Below are 10,307 nucleotides of genomic sequence, written 5' to 3' on the forward strand. Positions count from 1 at the left end.
CATTTTTTTTTCAGGCAAACTGTTGTTTGCATTACAATTTAATGAATTCCGATATTCTTAAGTATACATGATAAATACACACCTATGCAAAGATGAAAAAAACCCAATTATTGATTTCCAAGAAGAATTATCAAACTTTGATTAATTCATACACAAAGCATGACCATGTAATATATGAATGGACATTTATTTATCAGAACACATTACAACGTTATATTTAATAATATTTACACATATTAATATAAATAAATGTATAAAAGTTGATTGTTTAATCTATGTTTCTTCAGCTACATTGTATCTGGTTTTAGTGTCCGTTGGTTCGGCGCTTGCCAATTTGTACCTAAGGTCATTTCCGGTTAAACTTTGTAAGTTTTTCAACAAATTTTTCATAATTGCAAGAGGTGCAGCCTGTCATCTTAATTTATACAATGAAAAAAAAAAACCCCAAACAAACAAAATTAAAAAAAACAAAAAAAACCACCCACACGAATATATGTGCCTTGTCCCCACTACCCATGACTTCATGTAAAATATAAAGTGTAGTCCAACTCTACTATATGTTTATAGAGTATACTTTACTAAACTAATGGTGATATTTAGACTATCGATGCATAGAAGGAAATTATGATAACACACAATAACAACTTACTCTTGATTGGAAACAAATACAGCAATATATAGGGAAGGAAATCAAGATAACGGAACATTAAAAATATCAAAAATGATATAAATTAATTTTTTGTTTTTTAAAAGGCTCATCAATTAATGATAGCAGCAAAGCCAGAATGCTATTTTTTAAACACAATTTATTGTTTGACATCCGTAAAATTACATGTAAAATGATTGCATATTTTATACATTTACATCTGCATATATGTTTCCTTATATGAAACTTAAAGAATAGCGGACACGTTCAATTTTGAATGGACTTTTTTCTTGACGTCACAGTGATAATACATTTAGCACGCGCTTATCGCTGGTCGCTTTGATTATTGTAAGCATAAATCTCGGTCATTTTGACAATTCTGAACAATTTTCCTTTTCAAATTTAAATATAAATAAACAGCAATATGGAAAAGTTTACCGTGATATGAAATTGGTTACAACGTGATCACATCTTCTGAATATCCCTTAGGTCTTTACAGGATTTGATCACGTGTCCAACAAAGAACTTTTTAAATCGCTGTTTATTTCTTAAATGTACGAGGAATATCCTGATTTTTTTTTCAACCGAAAACACAACAAATTGTCTACTAAAATGTTCAGATTATACGTCGTTACTTAACCATTAGCATACATGTAGTGTATATATTATATTTATGTTCAATTTCCAAAACATGCCTTGGAAAATTTGTTTCTTGAATCTGAATATGAATGCACATCCACTATCAAATTCGAGGTTTTTTTTTTTAGAATATTGCATACGTTCGAATGATGACTCCAAAGATATACTGGTGCACCGCGTCTTCACCATAACCTTACACTTCAACTTGTCACTAAAAGCGCTATCCATATATTTCATTCTTTTTTTTTCTTGAACTTGATTAATGACCATCTTGATTTCTTTACGTATGATTTGGATCTAGCATGCACATACAATTGTCTCGAAGTATTACATACAATTGTGGTTTACTACCTTTTATACAATTATTACAACAAAGTAGATTCCAATCGGACTTAAATGTGATAGTGTAAATTGCTTGCTGAGGTTTGTTTAGGGTTCAATTATGTTCATATCACTGTTTGTGATTTAACACATTTTACATGTACAATGTATTTCTCCACGTGGACGCTATCGTGATCGTGTAAAAAGGTTTTTCTGTAATCATTAATCCAACAATTGTTCATAGTTTTGTAAAGTTTTGTAAGTTTAAAAAATGGAGGCAACAGTTCTATGGTTAATAGTTTAGAGAATAGTTTACATAATAATAACAAGATGAAAAAGTGATTTTAAAACAATATTAATTGTCTTTTCAAGGCTACTCTAAAAGAGCAATGACAGTTTCAATGCAATGCTATCATCATAGCCAGATTACATTCCTTGCATCTGCCCAGTAAATCGAGATGAGTCTAACTTTTCAAAAACTAACATACATGTACAAACACTTTAATAATCATTCTAATAGGGACTAAGTAAGCTAAAGAGCACTGACACACAAAACTAAACTGAAAATGTATTTTTGTTGATGTTGAAACATATAGTGAGGTTTTGCTGCCCTTTTTATGAATTTAATATCAATTTCAAACAACGTAGTTTCAAAAAATTCCTTCGTTAAATTCATAATAAACAGGTTCGATTTCATGAATAGTTCGTGTATCCACGCCATTATGGTTGGTACTGACTAAGGACTGGTGTTTCCATATTGTATAAAAAATCAACACAAGTAACACGAGAGTTATCGTTCCTCCAACAAGTAAGATGATTAAACTGAGGGATATCCCTTTCACCGCTGATACTATTATCTTTTCATTTTGAGATTCTGAGACTTCTTCGGGTGCTTCTGTAATAGACGGGTCACATATTAGTTTGTGTGAGGTATTAAACTAAAAGAAAAAAAGGGTGTAATAAAATATTTTATAATATAATTATACATATTGATATAAATTATAACATCGGCTTAGCAAAATAATATCAAGAGTTTTTTTTTAAATCTGTGTTGCTTTAATTTATTTCTCTCAATCTCGCTAATTTTGGTTGACTTTTTGGTCACGCTTCCAATGTTTTGCCGAACCAAATACTCCCTTTTTGTTCTAAGCTAGTGTTTTATAAAACCTCATATATTTAATATTTAAACACGTTTAAACTACTTAATCAAACTTTAAGTATGCAATTCTGCATGCCACACAAAACACTGCTGGCATTAATGAAAAGATAGCGAAGACAATACTAATTTTTCTTATCAACATAAATATTGTGTTACTATTGTTCGTTTTTTTAAATTTATTTTTATTTTCAGACTTCGTTTATAGTTTCCGGTGCCATACACCGTATGATCGAGATGAGTAAGCCAGGCTTAATTTTTAAGGTATCGTAAAAAAAACCTCATTCTGCTGCTCAGCAAGAAAAAACTCCGAGGAACCGAAATAAAATAAAAAACAAAGATCGTCGAAATTTTTTTTTAAATATAATAGGCTTTGCCATCAGATACCCTGATGTTAGGTTCTAGATGTCGATATCTATTACACTGTATTATGTTTATGGATCGAATTAGTTAATTTTATCTTAAATTATGGGTAAACGGACTTCTTACAGTACCGATCAGACCCAGCCTAACAGAACGTAAACTCCAACTAAACCCTGGGTTTACTTTCCGGGTTTACTCTGGGTTTACTTTGAGTTTATTAGAGCGGACCCAGAGTTAACCCAAAGTAAAACCAGAGTGGACACAGATAGTAAGCCCAGTTAGAAGTATACCCCCTTAAAACAGACGCCAACTGTGTATTCGGTATATACAAAGGGCAGAAATTACAAACAGTAAGATGGTAAGATAAAAGACGGGTCTGCTTCACACTTCAGTACGTACTGTTGACCTCAAAAGCAATATCCAAGTAAACCCAAAGTAAACCCCGTATAAACCCAAAGTAAGCCCCGAGTGGACCCAAGTTTTCAAAAAGTAAACCCAGAGTAAACCCAAATAGTAAACCCGGGGTTAAGTTGGGGTTTACTCTGGTGTTTGATTGGGTCTAATCGGTTCTGTACATGTAGTGTAGCAAGACTCAGATATCTTTTTTTTTCAAATATAAGTGAATATTTATAGGATGCATAATACAACTTTTTTTATCAATTAGTACCTGTGGTAGTCACACATCCCAGTATATGATCGCATATTACACATGGGCATGTTTGATTGCACCAAACTCCGTAAGTAGGCCAGGGGCATTTGTCAGAACAGTTATGTCCAAAATATCCAGCAGGACATTCTACAAATTGCATAAGAATATAATAATATAACATACATAAATAATGAACTAACCGGCGTTTATAATTCCAAAGCGTCATTTACATTTGCATGACTTGTATATTTCTTTTAAATTTAGACATTTTAATTCAAGAAATAATACATGCACGGTCATTCTATCCTTAAAGGGGAAGGAAACTAAAAATATGTTGTACAATAAATCAATTAATTATCATCTACTATAAATGTAAATCGTATTTATTTTCATTAAAAACTCCGGAACAATGAATAAATCAAGAAAATCGATCGCTTAATTTAAATTTCCCGCCGCCATGGGGGCTTCCATTGAACTTTAATCTATGACGTCACACCATCTATTCCGGTTTGTCTTATCAACAGTAAATCATGATATTCGCTCTAAAAGTTCTGGAAAATTTGAAACAATATTGATTTGAGACCGTTCTTTTACCTTTGCAAACTACAAACTAACGTCAAATGGAGCATGTTCGTTGAAATCTAAAAGCGGAGGTTAGTGTCGGAGAAATCTCCGCGTAAATGTGGAAATTGTCAACTTAAAAGAATGAATTTTAAACATCCCGATTACAATTATAACATTTATTCAGTTAGCGAAGAACTTGACTTGGAATGAAAAATGTAATCGAGGTCGTTTTCAACTTTGAATGATAGCAGATTAACAGCTGCCATTTACTTATAAAAATGCATATATTTATGTATACAATGATACATGTATTTATTCTTTAGATTGACGTGTGAACTCAAACAGTATTAATTTTGTTTAGTCGATTATTTGAGTAACGGATTCATTATATTCATTTGTACAGTATATGTAAACCAAACCGGAATAGATGGTGTGACGTCAAAATAATTATTTTTTTTTTTGTTTTTAATACAAAAGAGTTCTACATCATTTCAGCCTCCAGTAAATACGATTTCTCCAACTTCAAATGTTCATGAAAGCTTAATTACATATTTTTTTTTCAAAACAGCATGACCACATGTGATAATTTACACCACTTTATTAAAACAAAAAAAATATGTTTTTGACTTTCCTTCCCCTTTAAAAGAGCAGAACGGTATAATGATCAACAAACTGAGTACTGGAAGAACAATACATACAGAGACGGCAAGTGAATGCGGTATAACACATAATCGTAATTTTTTTTATATATATTATATATAAGCTTAATGATACCTTTAAATTCTGAAGATAAAATACACCCAAATACGTGATGACAAAATGAGCAGTTACAAGTATCGCTACAAGCCCTCCCAAACGATGGCAGGACACACTTCTCAGTACAACCATTTCCAAAGTACCCAGCAGGGCAGTCTAAAAATTTCAAGACATCATTATCAATACAAAAAGCCATTGAAATTAAGACTTCATTTTTTAAATGAAATTGACTTACGGAATATACAGTAGTTCAACTTTTATTTGATTTAAAGAAATCTTTCAAAGTGAAATTACCTTTGCATTCATTACCATATTTGTATTGATTGAACAGACAAGGATAAGAAATCAGTGTTGTCTCTCTAATGAAAAAAATGAAAATGAAGTTAATGTACACTAGCATTGAACTATTTTGTCTCATAGTTTTATGTTCCAAACTTTAATAAAAATTGATAATATTGGAAAGAGATAACAAAAGTTACGTGATAAAGCAGTTTAACAAAGTTTAAAAGCCAACACTCAAAACTGAATATAAAATTACTAAATCCTAGGATAATTCACGCAGAGGTAACAAACATTTATTTTATAGTAAATGTTTCCTATAATTAATGAAAATTAGAATATAAAAAGGGATACCAAATGTTTTGCGAAAAAGGCAATTTGAACGAATTCTAAAAGCTAACAATCATAACAGAATTCAAAGTTACTCAATCCCAAGGTAATTTTCACAAAGGTAAAACGCATTCTGACACCTAATGCTTATCAAAGTACTGAAGTACTGAAAGCCGGGCTCCTTTGGTGTGTCTTTATGCATATTGTGTAGTAAAGACTGAAACTCTCTCTCTCTGTCTCTGTCTCTCTCTCTCTCTCCTGCTTTTTAATGTCGGCAAAGTGTAAGAAAGCGACCAAATTTTGTAAGCGGCTATAAACATAAATATGTCTGTCTAGTAGAATAAAAATCAACATTTGCTGCCTTGAATTTTGCAACAATCGATATATATATTCAATCCCCATTTCTTCGATGCGCAGCAAAGAAGTTCATGGAAATTCATGCGCATTGTATGTGTCCAAAATACATAGTCTTGTTTTTCAAAACACGGTATTAATAAGAAAACTAAAAAATGATAAACAATTCTCTCAAAATAAAAAAATGCCAACACTTTCGACAAAACGTAGCTCTTTGTGTAACTATTCGGTATAGCGGAAGCTTTTACTTTGACGCAGTTTGGCTTTTTGTTACTTTTGAAGTTGTGCTTTTTATAGTAACATTGGCGATTTGCCTGCCTACAGCTAGGTCTCTGCCTTAGCAGAGCCTGGCTAAAAATGGATTTACATGTTAACATTTAATTTTTCAGATAAAAGAATACAAATAGGTTTAATTAAGAATGTATTTTATATTACACACAAGCTAATATCAAATTGTTCAATGTCATACGGATGAAAACACACAAAGTGTGTTGTTAAAGAGATGACCATTTTCAAATTAAATTTATTTTCAGACCAATATGATATTTGTTTATCATTATTAACTTACACTTTCAAAACTTTGTTAGAAGTTCATTAAAACGGGTCCTGTTATGCAATCTATCTTTCCTTTTAATACATTCAGATATTAAATTAAGTTTATGCAGTCTGGGTTTTTTTTTCGAATCGTTCAATAAACCCCTTTTCAATTGTAACCAGCGCTTAGTTTTTCGTACATGCAAGTGTGAACATAAATTATGGTTATTTTTATTGGAATCGTACACTCGATGATGGTTAGGAACAATGCCAAAAATATAATAACCCATTCGTTTTTAATCATCACGCATAACCCAGAGACATAAAGAACTTGTATAGAGTAATATTACCTCTGTTTGTTTACTTACTGCTCGGTGCCTTTTGGATCTTTTATATCTGTAAGAAAATCGCAAGAAAATGTATTTGTGATTAAACAATTCGTAAGTATGCTTTGAATTTTAAAAATAAAAGGAAATCATACACTATATCATTCAAAATATTGTACAGTGTAAAAATGTATTTTATTCCTAATTTACACATCATTGCTATTTAATTGATTTCTTAAAAAAAATTCTAACTACAAATGTAACATACAGTGTTATTTTTTTATTCCATTAATGTTGAACTCACAAATTTGACATTTATTTGTTTATAGAACAATTATGTTATATAATTGTTTTTAAGAAAAAGTCTAGTATCTTCAACCTATCATCTCTGTGTGCGGTGGCATCGTATTCATAGATGAATTTATCAGTAAACATTTCTAACGTTGAATCATTTTAAAGCAAACGTCTACGCAAAACATACAAATTAATGGAAATTTATTCGTCAAAGCAGACAATAATTGTAATGTAAAGCTAGATGTATGCCAACCATTGCCTGTGAACTCGGGAGTTGAAATGCATCCAACTTCATGATGACAAGATGCACAGTTACATATTCCACCACATAAAACCCCGTATGTAGGCACGGTGCATTTCTGAGAGCAGTTCACTCCAGTGTATCCAGCTGGACATTCTGCAAATTACAACGCATTATTACCTATATTTAGAACAGTCTTAATATTGAATTAATCATTATTTGTTATTTTAAAACTGCTTAGACAGCACAATTTCTGATTTGCTCAGGAAATATGATATGACATTTTGTAATGCTGCTTAATAACCCCCAAGGAAATGTCGTTTTGATATATAAAAGCGGAGTCGTTATCACGGTAAATAGAACTTTTTACTTCTATTATACTAGAAGCCTAGAATTTCTGATGATCGCTTCTTCATAGAGAGACGAGGTATAAGAAGGTGGCTGTTCGGTGCAAAGCCAAAGGATTCTGTATAATGTTTAGATATGTTTATCAGTAAGATACTATTGATTAAAATGACATGCAGACAACATATGTTTCGTTGAATGTTAACAATTCCCAGCAAATATGATAGAGATGCCCTTGAAACAGCCGCATTTAACACTTTAAAATAAACATTGAGGCGATACACGTTGTTTCCATAAAAAGAAAGACGTGGGAATCGACATGGTCTTGAAATAATCCGTTTTGAAGTTATATATATGATATACCCATAATCAAGTTACCAGTGACGTTGGAAGTAAATTTTCGAAAAAGGTACAAGTTTTCGTTAATGTTGCAGAATAACACACAAGGTCGAGGAATGTTGTCTTAACATATAAAACTCGAGGCGAAAGGGTGTTTATATAACATTTTTAGACCTAGAAGGTTACAATGTAACGTGCAACATTCAGAATTACAATAATTCTATTTATATTCTTCAAACAGCTCAGAGTGTCCACAAATAGTTTCATCTACAGTTAGAAGAACAAGATAATAAGATTGATGTTCCATGTAACCCAAACTGTTTTGTAAGTATGCGTACCATTCACAGGATAACGATCAGAACGATATGAGACCACTCGTTTTTTGGGGTGGTTGAATATCAAATACACTAAACTGATTTGTACATTTATTCCTCTGAAGGTAATTTAATATGATTAATAATACTACTCTTTGTTTATTTTACGTACGATCATGCAGTGCAAATATGATGTAAATGTCTTTGAAACAGACGCATTGAGCTTTTCGAGGAAATACAAATCGCTTGACTAGAAAAGTAACTTGAACTGACACGAAAAATTGACATAACAAGTTTAATGGTTTTCAGCTATACTTTTATGAGCAGTGCGAAACTTATATGTTTTAATGATTTGTTAGTTTACTGATAACGTCAGTGGTATATAGGGGAATTATGGCATATATTTGATTTCCTCGGCAATAATGGTAGTACAATGGAAAATAATGGCTTTTTGATCTCAGCAATAACTGTGGTAGAATTTATAATGTCATACAAGACAATATGTTTCGTACTTTTCATTGGCGGAATTAGTACATCACATTCCGTCCTCTTCCGACATCGATGCAAAGCCGTCGCAGAATGAGATGTCGCACAATTTGGCAATCTCAACTAAAATAGGTATTGACAAGACAAGATGTCGGAAGGTCTAATTAAATACAGGATATAAAAAATACTATTGTGCAAGATATTTTTTATTCATATTCCATAAATCTATAATATCTATTTTTTGTTTGTTTAAAAACTGCTATTGATACCCTACTATATGTTATTTTAGTGCGTCCTTAAATAGCAGGTGACGTCATAGTACGCTGTGGAGCGAAATTGGCCTCTCGCTTTGTGTAGGGTTTATGAAACTGTTCATTGTGTTGTAAATCATGCCATAAGCTTATATTCGCTAATCAATGGATACATTGATATTTTAAAGATTTGCAGATTATTCTGACGTCAAAATGTACCATTCCTTTTCAGTCTAAACGACTTTATTGAAAACAAAAACTGAGCTGTGAGAAGTTACATAACTATTATTGTCTTCATTATACGGTATATGTTTGGTTACATATATGTATATGGATTTATGTCATGTGATATCGACCTCAGACACAAAAAGTGATACTGACCTCGCAAGTTCGGTTGATATCACTTTCTGTGTATTTGGTCAATGCATGTATCACTTGACATGTCCATAGAACCACTTATGGACCTTCAATAGAGTCAATAGATGTATCTGACTTTATTAAATATTTAGATATACAGTGTAATCTTACCTCTGCAAGCATTTCCATCCTTAAAGTAACCGTATATACATTCTTCTCTTAATTCTTTGATATTACTGCTACAGAGGACATTAAATTAAAAACGTAATTCTTCTAAATTACACAGTATCAAATAAAGATGTTTAAAACAAATTGTATATTAATCTAATATGACATCTTAAGCAGCACTTACTTTTTCGTATAATTAGCATCACTAACAATCCAGATATAGAAGAAAAGGACCTTCTGTCTACGCATACATTTTAAACCATACATTACTGCTGCAAATTAATTTTAAAGTGTCAGTAACTTGAAAAATCATAAGCTTATAGTATAGGTATGTTTGGCATACCATTTGCTATGATCGATTTATTTCCTTGGTTATTTAAAGCATTGTTTTAGATTTAACAACATGGAATTCGGTAGATAACCACAAAAGCTTAAAATATTACAAACATTTTGAATATGGAAGTAAACTAAAAAATATCATTAACATTGTTATAATTAAAGCAACTAGATTGATTTTCATCTGAAGGCAAATCTATTCATTTTTACAAGAGTTTTTTTTTTTTTTTATAAAATAACATTTAGGCGATAATTAATG

The 10,307-nt window shown here is 31.4% G+C and overlaps 1 pseudogene; it reads right to left on the minus strand.

Moving 5' to 3' along the window:
• Positions 1 to 1,575: 1,575 nt before the first annotated feature.
• LOC128160246 (multiple epidermal growth factor-like domains protein 10) lies at positions 1,576 to 9,979 on the minus strand (annotated as a pseudogene).
• Positions 9,980 to 10,307: the final 328 nt, after the last annotated feature.

The sequence above is a fragment of the Crassostrea angulata genome, chromosome 8, assembly GCF_025612915.1.
Source record: "Crassostrea angulata isolate pt1a10 chromosome 8, ASM2561291v2, whole genome shotgun sequence".
NCBI classification, from domain to species: Eukaryota; Metazoa; Mollusca; class Bivalvia; order Ostreida; family Ostreidae; genus Magallana; species Magallana angulata.